Here is a 10737-nt window from a genome sequence, read left to right on the forward strand (position 1 = left end):
TCCAGTGCGCATACATTGGTTCGCAACACCTAAAGAAAAACAATGTTGTACCTGTTTGCAGGTTAACGCTTTACATATGTTGATCATAATAAATAAATTTAGCTAAAATATACTTGTCATATATCTTATTATTATCGATTATGTAAAACTAAGACATTTCGCAAACATTTATTTAGGTATAAAAAAAAATTTTATTGAAGGAATTGATATATATGCCAGTAAAAATGGTGTGTATTTTTAATTTCTTTTCAATAAAAATATTCTTGACGTAATGAAATAAAAAAAATTGTATCACTCTAAGCGGTGGATCACTCGGCTCATGGGTCGATGAAGAACGCAGCAAACTGTGCGTCATCGTGTGAACTGCAGGACACATGAACATCGACATTTTGAACGCATATCGCAGTCCATGCTGTTATGTACTTTAATTAATTTTTTAGTGCTGCTTGGACTACATATGGTTGAGGGTTGTAAGACTATGCTAAATAAGTTGTTTAAAATTTTTCGGAATTTTAAGCACATTGTATATTATTGGATAATATAAGTGTGAATCTAAAAAGTTCTCGCTTAAGATATTCATAATATGAATTAATAAATGAAAAATACTAAAACTCTGTTGCATGAGAAATTGAAGAATTATATGTTCTTTATTCATTTCAAATAATATTGAGGAATGTCTAGCATAAAATATATTATTTTATAAACTAGAATTGCCTCTTATTAACGAATATGGTATAAAGAATAATTTTGTGAATATTATGGACCTTCAAGAAAAAAATAGTATATTTCAAAATAGGCAGAGAATTGTCTATAAGTGTAATTAAACAACCTCAACTCATATGGGACTACCCCCTGAATTTAAGCATATTAATTAGGGGAGGAAAAGAAACTAACAAGGATTTTCTTAGTAGCGGCGAGCGAAAAGAAATCAGTTCAGCACTAAGTCACTTTGTCTATATGGCAAATGTGAGATGCAGTGTATGGAACGTCAATATTCTAGTATGAGAAATTAACGATTTAAGTCCTTCTTAAATGAGGCCATTTACCCATAGAGGGTTGCCAGGCCCGTATAACGTTAATGATTATTAGATGATGTTTCCAAAGAGTCGTGTTGCTTGATAGTGCAGCACTAAGTGGGTGGTAAACTCCATCTAAAACTAAATATAACCATGAGACCGATAGTAAACAAGTACCGTGAGGGAAAGTTGAAAAGAACTCTGAATAGAGAGTTAAATAGTACGTGAAACTGCTTAGAGGTTAAGCCCGATGAACCTGAATATCCGTTATGGAAAATTCATCATTAGAATTGTAATATTTAATCAATATTATAACGATAGTGTGCATTTTTTCCATATAAGGACATTGTAATCTATTAGCATGTATGGAATTTATCAAACAATTTTTGATAAGAGTTTATTTAAATTAGAGTGCTTGCATTTTAACATAAAATAAATTTCAAAAAATTTGATAAAGTGCTGATAGATTATATGAGTACAGTGCGTTAATTTTTCGGAATTATATAATGGCATGATTATCATTGATTTTTATGTTTATTATAAGCACTTGTATGATTAACAATGCGAAAGATTCAGGATACCTTCGGGACCCGTCTTGAAACACGGACCAAGGAGTCTAACATATGTGCAAGTTATTGGGGATATAAACCTAATAGCGTAATTAACTTGACTATTATTGGGATTAGTTTTTTAACTATTTATAGTTGATTAACGCAATCCCGGGCGTTCTATATAGTTATGTATAATAATATTTATATTATTTATGCCTCTAACTGGAACGTACCTTGAGCATATATGCTGTGACCCGAAAGATGGTGAACTATACTTGATCAGGTTGAAGTCAGGGGGAAACCCTGATGGAAGACCGAAACAGTTCTGACGTGCAAATCGATTGTCAGAATTGAGTATAGGGGCGAAAGACCAATCGAACCATCTAGTAGCTGGTTCCTTCCGAAGTTTCCCTCAGGATAGCTGGTGCATTTAACTGTTGTATAAAATAATCTTATCTGGTAAAGCGAATGATTAGAGGCCTTAGGGTCGAAACGATCTTAACCTATTCTCAAACTTTAAATGGGTAAGAACCTTAACTTTCTTGATATGAAGTTTAAGGTTATGATATAATGTGCCCAGTGGGCCACTTTTGGTAGCAGAACTGGCGCTGTGGGATGAACCAAACGTAATGTTACGGTGCCCAAATTAACAACTCATTCAGAATTTGAAAGGCGTTGGTTGCTTAAAACAGCAGGACGGTGATCATGGAAGTCGAAATCCGCTAAGGAGTGTGTAACAACTCACCTGCCGAAGCAAAGGCCCTTAAAAATGGATGGCGGCTTAGTTGTATACCTATACATTACCGCTAAAGTAGATGATTTATATTACTTGTAATATAAATTTTGAAACTTTAGTGAGTAGGAAGGTACAATGGTGTGCTTAGAAGTGTTTGGCGTAAGCCTGCATGGAGCCGTCATTGGTACAGATCTTTGGTGGTAGTAGCTAATAATCGAATGAGACCTTTGGAGGACTGAAGTGGAGAAGGGTTTCGTGTGAACAGTGGTTGATCACGAGTTAGTCGGTCCTAAGTTCAAGCGAAAGCCGAAAATTTTCAAGTAAAAAAAAGTAACTAAATTTATATTTTTGTCATAATTAAAAAACTTGAATAATTTTGAACGAAAGGGAATACGGTTTCAATTCCGTACCTGTTGAGTATCCGTTTGTTATTAAATATGGGCCTCGTGCTCATCCTGGCAACAGGAACGACCATAAAGAAGCCGTCGAGAGATATCGGAAGAGTTTTCTTTTCTGTTTTATAGCCGTACTACCATGGAAGTCTTTCGCAGAGAGATATGGTAGATGGGCTAGAAGAGCATGACATATACTGTTGTGTCGATATTTTCTCCTCGACCTTGAAAATTTCTGGTGGGGACACGCAAACTTCTCAACAGGCCGTACCAATATCCGCAGCTGGTCTCCAAGGTGAAGAGTCTCTAGTCGATAGAATAATGTAGGTAAGGGCGCAAGTCGGCAAATTAGATCCGTAACTTCGGGATAAGGATTGCTCTGAAGATTGAGATAGTCGGCTTGATTAAACAATAACATGGTTTATGTGCTCGTTCTGGGTAAAATAGAGTTTCTATCATTTATGGTAGTTTCTTGTTCCCGGATAGTTTAGTTACGTAGCCAATTGTGGAACTTTCTTGCTAAAATTTTTAAGAATACTAGTTGGGCAACCAGCTAGTTCTTTTTAAAATTAATAACGATTATCAATTAACAATCAATTCAGAACTGGCACGGACTTGGGAATCCGACTGTCTAATTAAAACAAAGCATTGTGATGGCCCTAGCGGGTGTTGACACAATGTGATTTCTGCCCAGTGCTCTGAATTGTCAAAGTGAAGAAATTCAAGTAAGCGCGGGGTCAAAGTAACTATGACTCTCTTAAGGGTAGCCAAATGCCTCGTCATCTAATTAGTGACGCGCATGAATGGATTAACGAGATTCCTACTGTCCCCTATCTACTCAGTCTGGTTTCAACTGTCGAGCTGAACAGACGTGTTAGCGGGTGCCTGCATTTCGTAGTGTTTTTGCGATAACAGTTATTTGTTATCTCTTAGTTAGCGGTAAAAGTTTCGCGTGTGCGCTTTGTGCTCCTCATTCGCTGTGTGCGTGTGAGCAGCGTGGGAAAATCGTCGCGCGTCGTTGAGAGTGTGTGCGTGCGTGTGCTTATTTTAAGCGCTATTAAAGTAGCTTAGTTTTCGAGTGACCTACTTTCTGGTGAGTACAGTTGAGTATTTTTAAGACTTGCAAAAGTTTTAGATGCCAGCGTGCAAGCCGGCCGTTGGTGCTGGGGGGAGTGGTGCGTCGACGGACGACCTCCCTTCGGTGGCTGACGGGAAGGTTAAGCGGAGGCGGGTTCGGCGTCAGCAAGGAAGCTGAAGAAGGCAGCTTCTTTAGCTTCTTTTGCTGATGCTGGGTTAGGTGCTGAGTGTATGGGAGCCGCTAGTGGTGGTGTCAGCGCTGCTACTAGCGTGTTTAGCGTGGCTGAGGAGAATCTGGTTTCGGCAGATTCGACCCCGATGTGCTCATTGGGGAGTATGCTAGAGGAGTTTAGGGCGGCTGAAAAGGCAGCAGAGGCGTTGGTTGCTCCATTGAGCAAGCCAGGGTCAATGATGCGCAAGGGAAGCCCAGTAGAGAAAAATGAAGGCGATCAGTAAGGACGTGCTCACGCTCGTTGTTGCTGATTGTGGAATGCAAGGCAAGGCGCTGGTTAGTGTAGTTGACTACCTAGCGGAAATGGAGACGCTGCTGTTTTCGCAGATGGCGGAAAATGAGCGTCTCCGAGGACGGTTGGAGGAGGCTCGCGCTCATGCGAGTAGCGGCCCCTCCAATGGGCCTTTCCGAGTGCCAGCGCCGGTTTAGCGGGGGTGCTCCGCTGCGTGCACCGGTTTGCCAAAGGCGGTTCAAGTCGGCAGCGCCGTCTACCGGGAGACGCCGAGACCATAAGCCAGTTGAGACATGGGTCCCTCGTGGTCCGCAGCAAGACTGCGAAGACCTCAAAGGAAGTGGTTATCAGGTGGTGAAGGAGGTAGGTCCCACTGGGTGTACGGGTTGCACGAGGTTCGTCTCTTCGGGATGGTGGTGGCGATTATTCGCACTCCATCCGTTGCAGAGCGGAGAGTGCGCAGGAAACGCGAAAATTTAAAGAGGGTGGGCCTGGAAGTGGAGTGTGAATGTCAAACTGGGGCCTAAATTGTGGGTGACGGGCGTTCACCTCGCAGATTACTCCTGACGTAATTCATGAGTGATCTTTTCGAGATGAACCTCAAGGACAGCAATGTCTCTTGAGGCCTTCAAGAAAGGCGTCGTATGGTGAGCAAGCCATGGCCTGTGACTGGTGGGTCAGCGTCGGTCAATGTTGTGTTTGGAGGGCGATGGCATGGCATGCAAACTCTGCTCGATGTTGGCCGCTGCTACATCAAGTGGTTTTCAATTCCCTTGAGGAACTTTTGACCCCGGTTCTGAGCTGCTTCCGTTTGCCATGGGCTTCGACACAAGGTAGCGGACTGCAGGGCAAAGCAGATGTCTGTCGGCGCTGTGTGGTCAGTTGGCCATCAGGGTAGCTAAGTGTACCAATGCACTTAGTTGCCGGAATTTGTGCTTTTAAAGGGCAGCCTTCGGAGGCATCTTATGATGTCTCTGGCTTGCCCGATATATAGTGCGATTGTCGCGAGGGCAACGCTAGACATTAATATGGCTAGCAAAGTCCTTCAGTTGAAACTGCCAGCGGTCATATGCAGTTATTGTGCGATGTGGGCGAAATGATGTGTGAGAGAGGCAGTGTAAGTGGCCCTGCTGCAGGAGCCCGTATGCAACCGATGGTTGCGTACGTGGCTTACCGCGCGCATGCGCGTGTTCACTGACAGCAGGCGCAAGGCTGCGGTGGGTGGTGAATGATGTTTTTGTATTGAATGCACTCTGATGTGTTCTACCGACTGGGGGTGTGTGTGTGCCTTAATGGCAATTTTGGGCAGGGTGTTTAGTTGTGAGTGTGTATTGCGCGTTCGGGGAACCGCCTCGAGCCGTTATATAGCGTACATGGGATGAGGGTGCTACTTACTGGCGAGTAAGCGATCCGATCATCCTTGGTATATCTGCGAATGCGTCGTTCCCCCCGTGTGGTTCAGTAAAGATGCCAGACACTCGTCTGGGTATCAGAACCACAGACGGGGTGAAAACGCTAGCCGAGTGGGTGGTCCCAAGATGTTCGGGTCGTTAATCAACCCAGCGTGTGTGGTATACCTTGATGGTCCGAACGGGAAAAGTGACATTGACGTCACCCTTGTGAATGAAGCAAGCAAATGCGTGTGTTTTCATTTTGAGTGGAGTGTTTTAGGTGGGTAGGTATAAAGTGAATCACATCCAATTGAGATTGTGTTTGCATATACTCCCACAACGAAATGAAAGTGTTGGGGGGTAATTCGTGGAGCACTTGTGGTGTGAAATTGGGCCCAATATGGGCTGTTTATATGTGAGGCGGCAACGCAAGTTCCGCTTAGCACCTTCAGTGCAATGAGTGTTTGACGAGCAGGTCATGTGTTTGTGAATAGGTGGATGACGGGTGGTGAATGATAGCATGCTTCGGAGACACCGCAAGGTGAATCTTAAGCGTGTTAAGTGGTGGACGAGTGAGTTGAGTGCTAAGCGTAGGATACTTCGAAGCTCTGCGGAACGTTTCAAAAGAGCGAGAATATCCAATGCCGATAGCGCTGCTCAGCTAAGGCGAGGTATAGTAGGTGTATGAATGAGTAAAGGAAATGCTTGTACGTGTGAAAGAAGCGGAAATGGCGTGATTTGTAGATCGCAATAGCATGATCCCTGGGTCGTGTTTATCAATAGCGAGAGGGAAAGGCAGGAGGCTTCGTTTAGGCAACTTACATGTCGGAGGCCTTCAGCTAACGCATGGAAGGATTGTTATGAAGGTTTGCTGAATGTGTTCTTCCGCGGAGGAGAGACAGGAGGCTCCACTACATGTGGAGCAACCTGTTTGAACCGCTCCGAGAGCTGAATTGGGGCGGCTTTTAAGAGGTTAAAGTCGAGAAGTCGCCGGCATGGATGGTTTCACTGGGGAAAATGTGTAAATGTGTTTGGATTCGATTCAGAGTATATGTATGCATTTGTATGAAAGGTGTGTGAATGAGGGATACTTTTCCGTGAATGAAATGTGCAAGATGGTAGTGTTTAAGTCGCCGGATAAGATCAGGAGTAAATCTCGATCTTATCGGGCATCAGTTCCTTCCTGTGCTTTGGAACGTGCTTAAGAAAGAGTCATGATGAAAGGCTGCTTGAGTTAGTTGAAGGACCAGATGTTGTAGACAAGTATGGTCTAAACAATATGGGGTCACTAAGAGTAGATGTACGCGGGATGCATGGCATTATGTCATAGGACTCGGTGGGTCAGCAGAGCTCAAGGTACGTCTTAGGCATTTTGTAGATTTTAGGGGTGCGTTTGACCACTTAGCTGGGCAAGTGTGTTAAGAAATTGAGCGATGTGGTGCGAGAGTGGCTCTATGGACGAGCTACTTTTCTGCAGGAACGTGCGACCAGCAATAGGAAATGTGAAGTGTCACTGTGGATGTGGTTCGTGGTTGTCCGCAAGGATCATCTGTGGTCCATTTATATGGAACCTATGATGGACGTCCCTATTGCGGCAACTCGAATTGCGCTGCAAGTGTTGTGGCCGTATGCGATGATGATCTGTCATTTTGATTGAGGGGCAATCGCGCTCCGAGTTGAGGCAGGTGCTAGGATGCTTGCGCATTGTTTGCGATTGGGGGACAGTGTCGGCGTCGGTTTGGCAGCGGATAGAACACGGTGGCAATGTTATATCACCATGGGTAATTGTCTGCTCCAGTCGGCTCCCAGTCATGTTGAACTAAACGACGTAGCTAAAAGTATCGTGACTGAGGTTCGATACCTTGCATTACTTTCGGTGAGGATGTGCTTTATGCGCATCTCACGTCTAGGGCGCGGTTGTTTAGTGTGGTTGGACAGGTGCGTCGCATTTTGCGGAGTGATTGGGGCCTTAGCAGACGAGCTGTGCGTACCATATACAGCGGCCTATTTTGTTGCATGTGCAGCATATGGGTCGTCTGTGTGGATATGAGGCAGCAGACCTGTTGTGGGCAGAAAGAAAGTGCTGGCTTGCCAGCGTGTGATTCTTTAGGTTGTCTGCCTGTGTGCCTGCACTGTTTCTACGGAGCTTGCAGGTATTGCTTGGTGCAGCGCCTCTTGACTTGAAAGTCAGCGTAGAGCCTTGATGTTCAGATTAAGAGCGGCTGCCATGCTGCGGGATGAGTGGTTATTTGATAGGGACGTAAATAGCTTAGGCAGTGGAATAGCATGTAAGAAGTTATTGAAAGAGTGTGTTCTGTCTGACTGGCAGGTCAGATGGGATGCAGTGTGATGGGCGGGTGACTCGCGAATTTATCGGATGTCAGTTCACTGCAGACACCGATCAGACTATCAGATTTCGAATCTGATGTCTCGGATTCTTAGTTGACTGGCCATGGTTCTCTCAATGCATTTTTGCATCGAGAAGCCTGTGCGATAGTCCGGGATGCCGCTGCGGTTTGGCAGCGGAGACGCCTGCTGTGTTGTGTGATGCCACTGTCATGTCGATATACGTGTGATGGATGAGCTTAGGGTTAGGCAGACTGGTGGTGGGTTTGACGTAAGTAAATCACTCTGCCACTAGTACTTGTGTAGGTAATTTGAATGAGTTTGCCGCATTGTATTGCGAGACGGCGGGATGAGCGTTCCTGGAGGCAGGAATGAATGATTGTGTGAATAATGTTATGCTGGAGGGGAATGGAATGCTAGGTAGCAGGCGTGAAATCGGGATGTATGAATGTGGGGTTGCAATGAATCGGAGGCGTATGTATGTTGTATGTTTATTGTTTCGCACCTGGGCCACCAACCGTAACTGTTTTGGAGTTAAAATTGGTAGTACCTTTGTGGTACGAAACCTGACGCGGAGGTTTTTCTGGTACCACGGGAACCAGGTGCCCGCGCGACATATGTCCGTCCTGGTATTTGGTTTGCGGCCCTTTCGGGAGATATCGTGGTGGCTGTGGTTTAACCATCAAATGCGGATAGAGTGGCATGTGCTCGACGTGTGAGTTGCGTAATACAACCGGTTTGCCGTGATACCATTAGATCGGAAAGAGGTTTTAGATGGGCCCTCGCTCCTCACACCAGAGGTGAGCCAACCCAAACAGTTGGCTCTTCAATGTGTACCCGTGATGCTCCATGGGGGCGCTGATCGACCTTTAAATTGAATTGTCTGTGCTGCGCACCGTGAGATAGAGCCAACATGGCAGGTGCTTCACGTTAATCTACCAATTCGCATGTCCCTATCTACTATCTAGCGAAACCACAGCCAAGGGAAACGGGCTTGGAATAATTAGCGGGAAAGAGAAGACCCTTTTGAAGCTTGACTCTAATCTGGCAGTGTAAGGAGACATAAGAGTGTAGAATAAGTGGAGATATTAAATTTCGGTAATAGTATCGACAATGAAATCGCACTACCTCTTTTGTTTCCTTACTTACTTGATTAAATGGAACGTGTATCATTACCTAGCCATTAAACGGATATATTTATTATATCTATGGTATTGGGTTTTTGATGCAAGCTTCTTGATCAAGTATCACGAGTTTGTTATATAAATCGCAAACAAATTCATTTAATGAGAGAGTGCTTTATGTGTGTTCTTAAATTAAAAATTTGGTATAACTCCAATTACTCAGGTATGATCCAATTCAAGGACATTGCCAGGTAGGGAGTTTGACTGGGGCGGTACATCTCTCAAATAATAACGGAGGTGTCCCAAGGCCAGCTCAGTGCGGACAGAAACCACACATAGAGCAAAAGGGCAAATGCTGACTTGATCTCGGTGTTCAGTACACACACAGGGACAGCAAAAGCTCGGCCTATCGATCCTTTTGGTTTAAAAGAGTTTTTAACAAGAGGTGTCAGAAAAGTTACCATAGGGATAACTGGCTTGTGGCGGCCAAGCGTTCATAGCGACGTCGCTTTTTGATCCTTCGATGTCGGCTCTTCCTATCATTGTGAAGCAAAATTCACCAAGCGTTGGATTGTTCACCCATGCAAGGGAACGTGAGCTGGGTTTAGACCGTCGTGAGACAGGTTAGTTTTACCCTACTAATGACAAAACGTTGTTGCGACAGCATTCCTGCGTAGTACGAGAGGAACCGCAGGTACGGACCAATGGCACAATACTTGTTCGAGCGAACAGTGGTATGACGCTACGTCCGTTGGATTATGCCTGAACGCCTCTAAGGTCGTATCCGTGCTGGACTGCAATGATAAATAAGGGGCAATTTGCATTGTATGGCTTCTAAACCATTAAAAGTTTATTATTCATTTAATAGACGACGATGGATGTGATGCCAATGTTACATATAACATAGTAAATTGGGAGGATCTTCGATCACCTGGTGCCGCGCTAGTTATATATTAAAAACATTATTTAATACAATGACAAAGCCTTGAATCAATTGTAAACGACTTTTATAACAGGCAAGGTGTTGTAAGTGGTTGAGCAGCTGCCATACTGCGATCCACTGAAGCTTATCCTTTGCTTGACGATTCGATAAAATATATATGTTTAAGGAATATATATAAAAAAATATTATATATATATTTATATATATAAATATGCAAAATTGTATGCATAATTATTAATTATGTGTTATACAATTACGCATATAAGAAGAAAATTTATATAATATATAAATATATTATATATATATATAAATAAATAATATATCTATGTGTACAAAATATACTTGTGTATTTTAAATATGCATTTATTTAGTATGCGTTAGTTATATATATTTATTTGGTAGCAAAAGGAACGCCATTATATTTAGTGGCGAAAATTAATAATATGCATAGTAAGTATATCTATGTATACAAAATACTTGCATATTTTATATATGCATTTATTTATTATGCGTTGGTTATATATATTTATTTGGTAGCAAAAGGAACGCCATTATATTAGTGGCGAAAATTAAGAATATGCATAGTATATCTATGTGTACAAAATACTTGCGTATTTTATATATGCATTTATTTATAATGCGTTGGTTATATATATATATTATTTGGTAGCAAAAGGAACGCCATTATATTAGTGGC

The 10737-nt window shown here is 43.1% G+C and overlaps 1 non-coding gene and 1 pseudogene across 1 annotated transcript; both read left to right on the forward strand.

The window, feature by feature from the left end:
* Positions 1-292: 292 nt before the first annotated feature.
* On the forward strand, positions 293-471 carry LOC117577349 (5.8S ribosomal RNA). The gene has a single exon (XR_004573134.1). It is a non-coding gene; the product is annotated as a 5.8S ribosomal RNA (ribosomal RNA).
* A 354-nt stretch (positions 472-825) lies between these two features.
* Positions 826-10187, forward strand: LOC117577340 (large subunit ribosomal RNA; annotated as a pseudogene).
* The last annotated feature ends 550 nt before the right edge of the window (positions 10188-10737 follow it).

This window comes from Drosophila albomicans, unplaced genomic scaffold (genome assembly GCF_009650485.2).
Source record: "Drosophila albomicans strain 15112-1751.03 unplaced genomic scaffold, ASM965048v2 utg000031l_pilon, whole genome shotgun sequence".
Taxonomy (NCBI): Eukaryota; Metazoa; Arthropoda; class Insecta; order Diptera; family Drosophilidae; genus Drosophila; species Drosophila albomicans.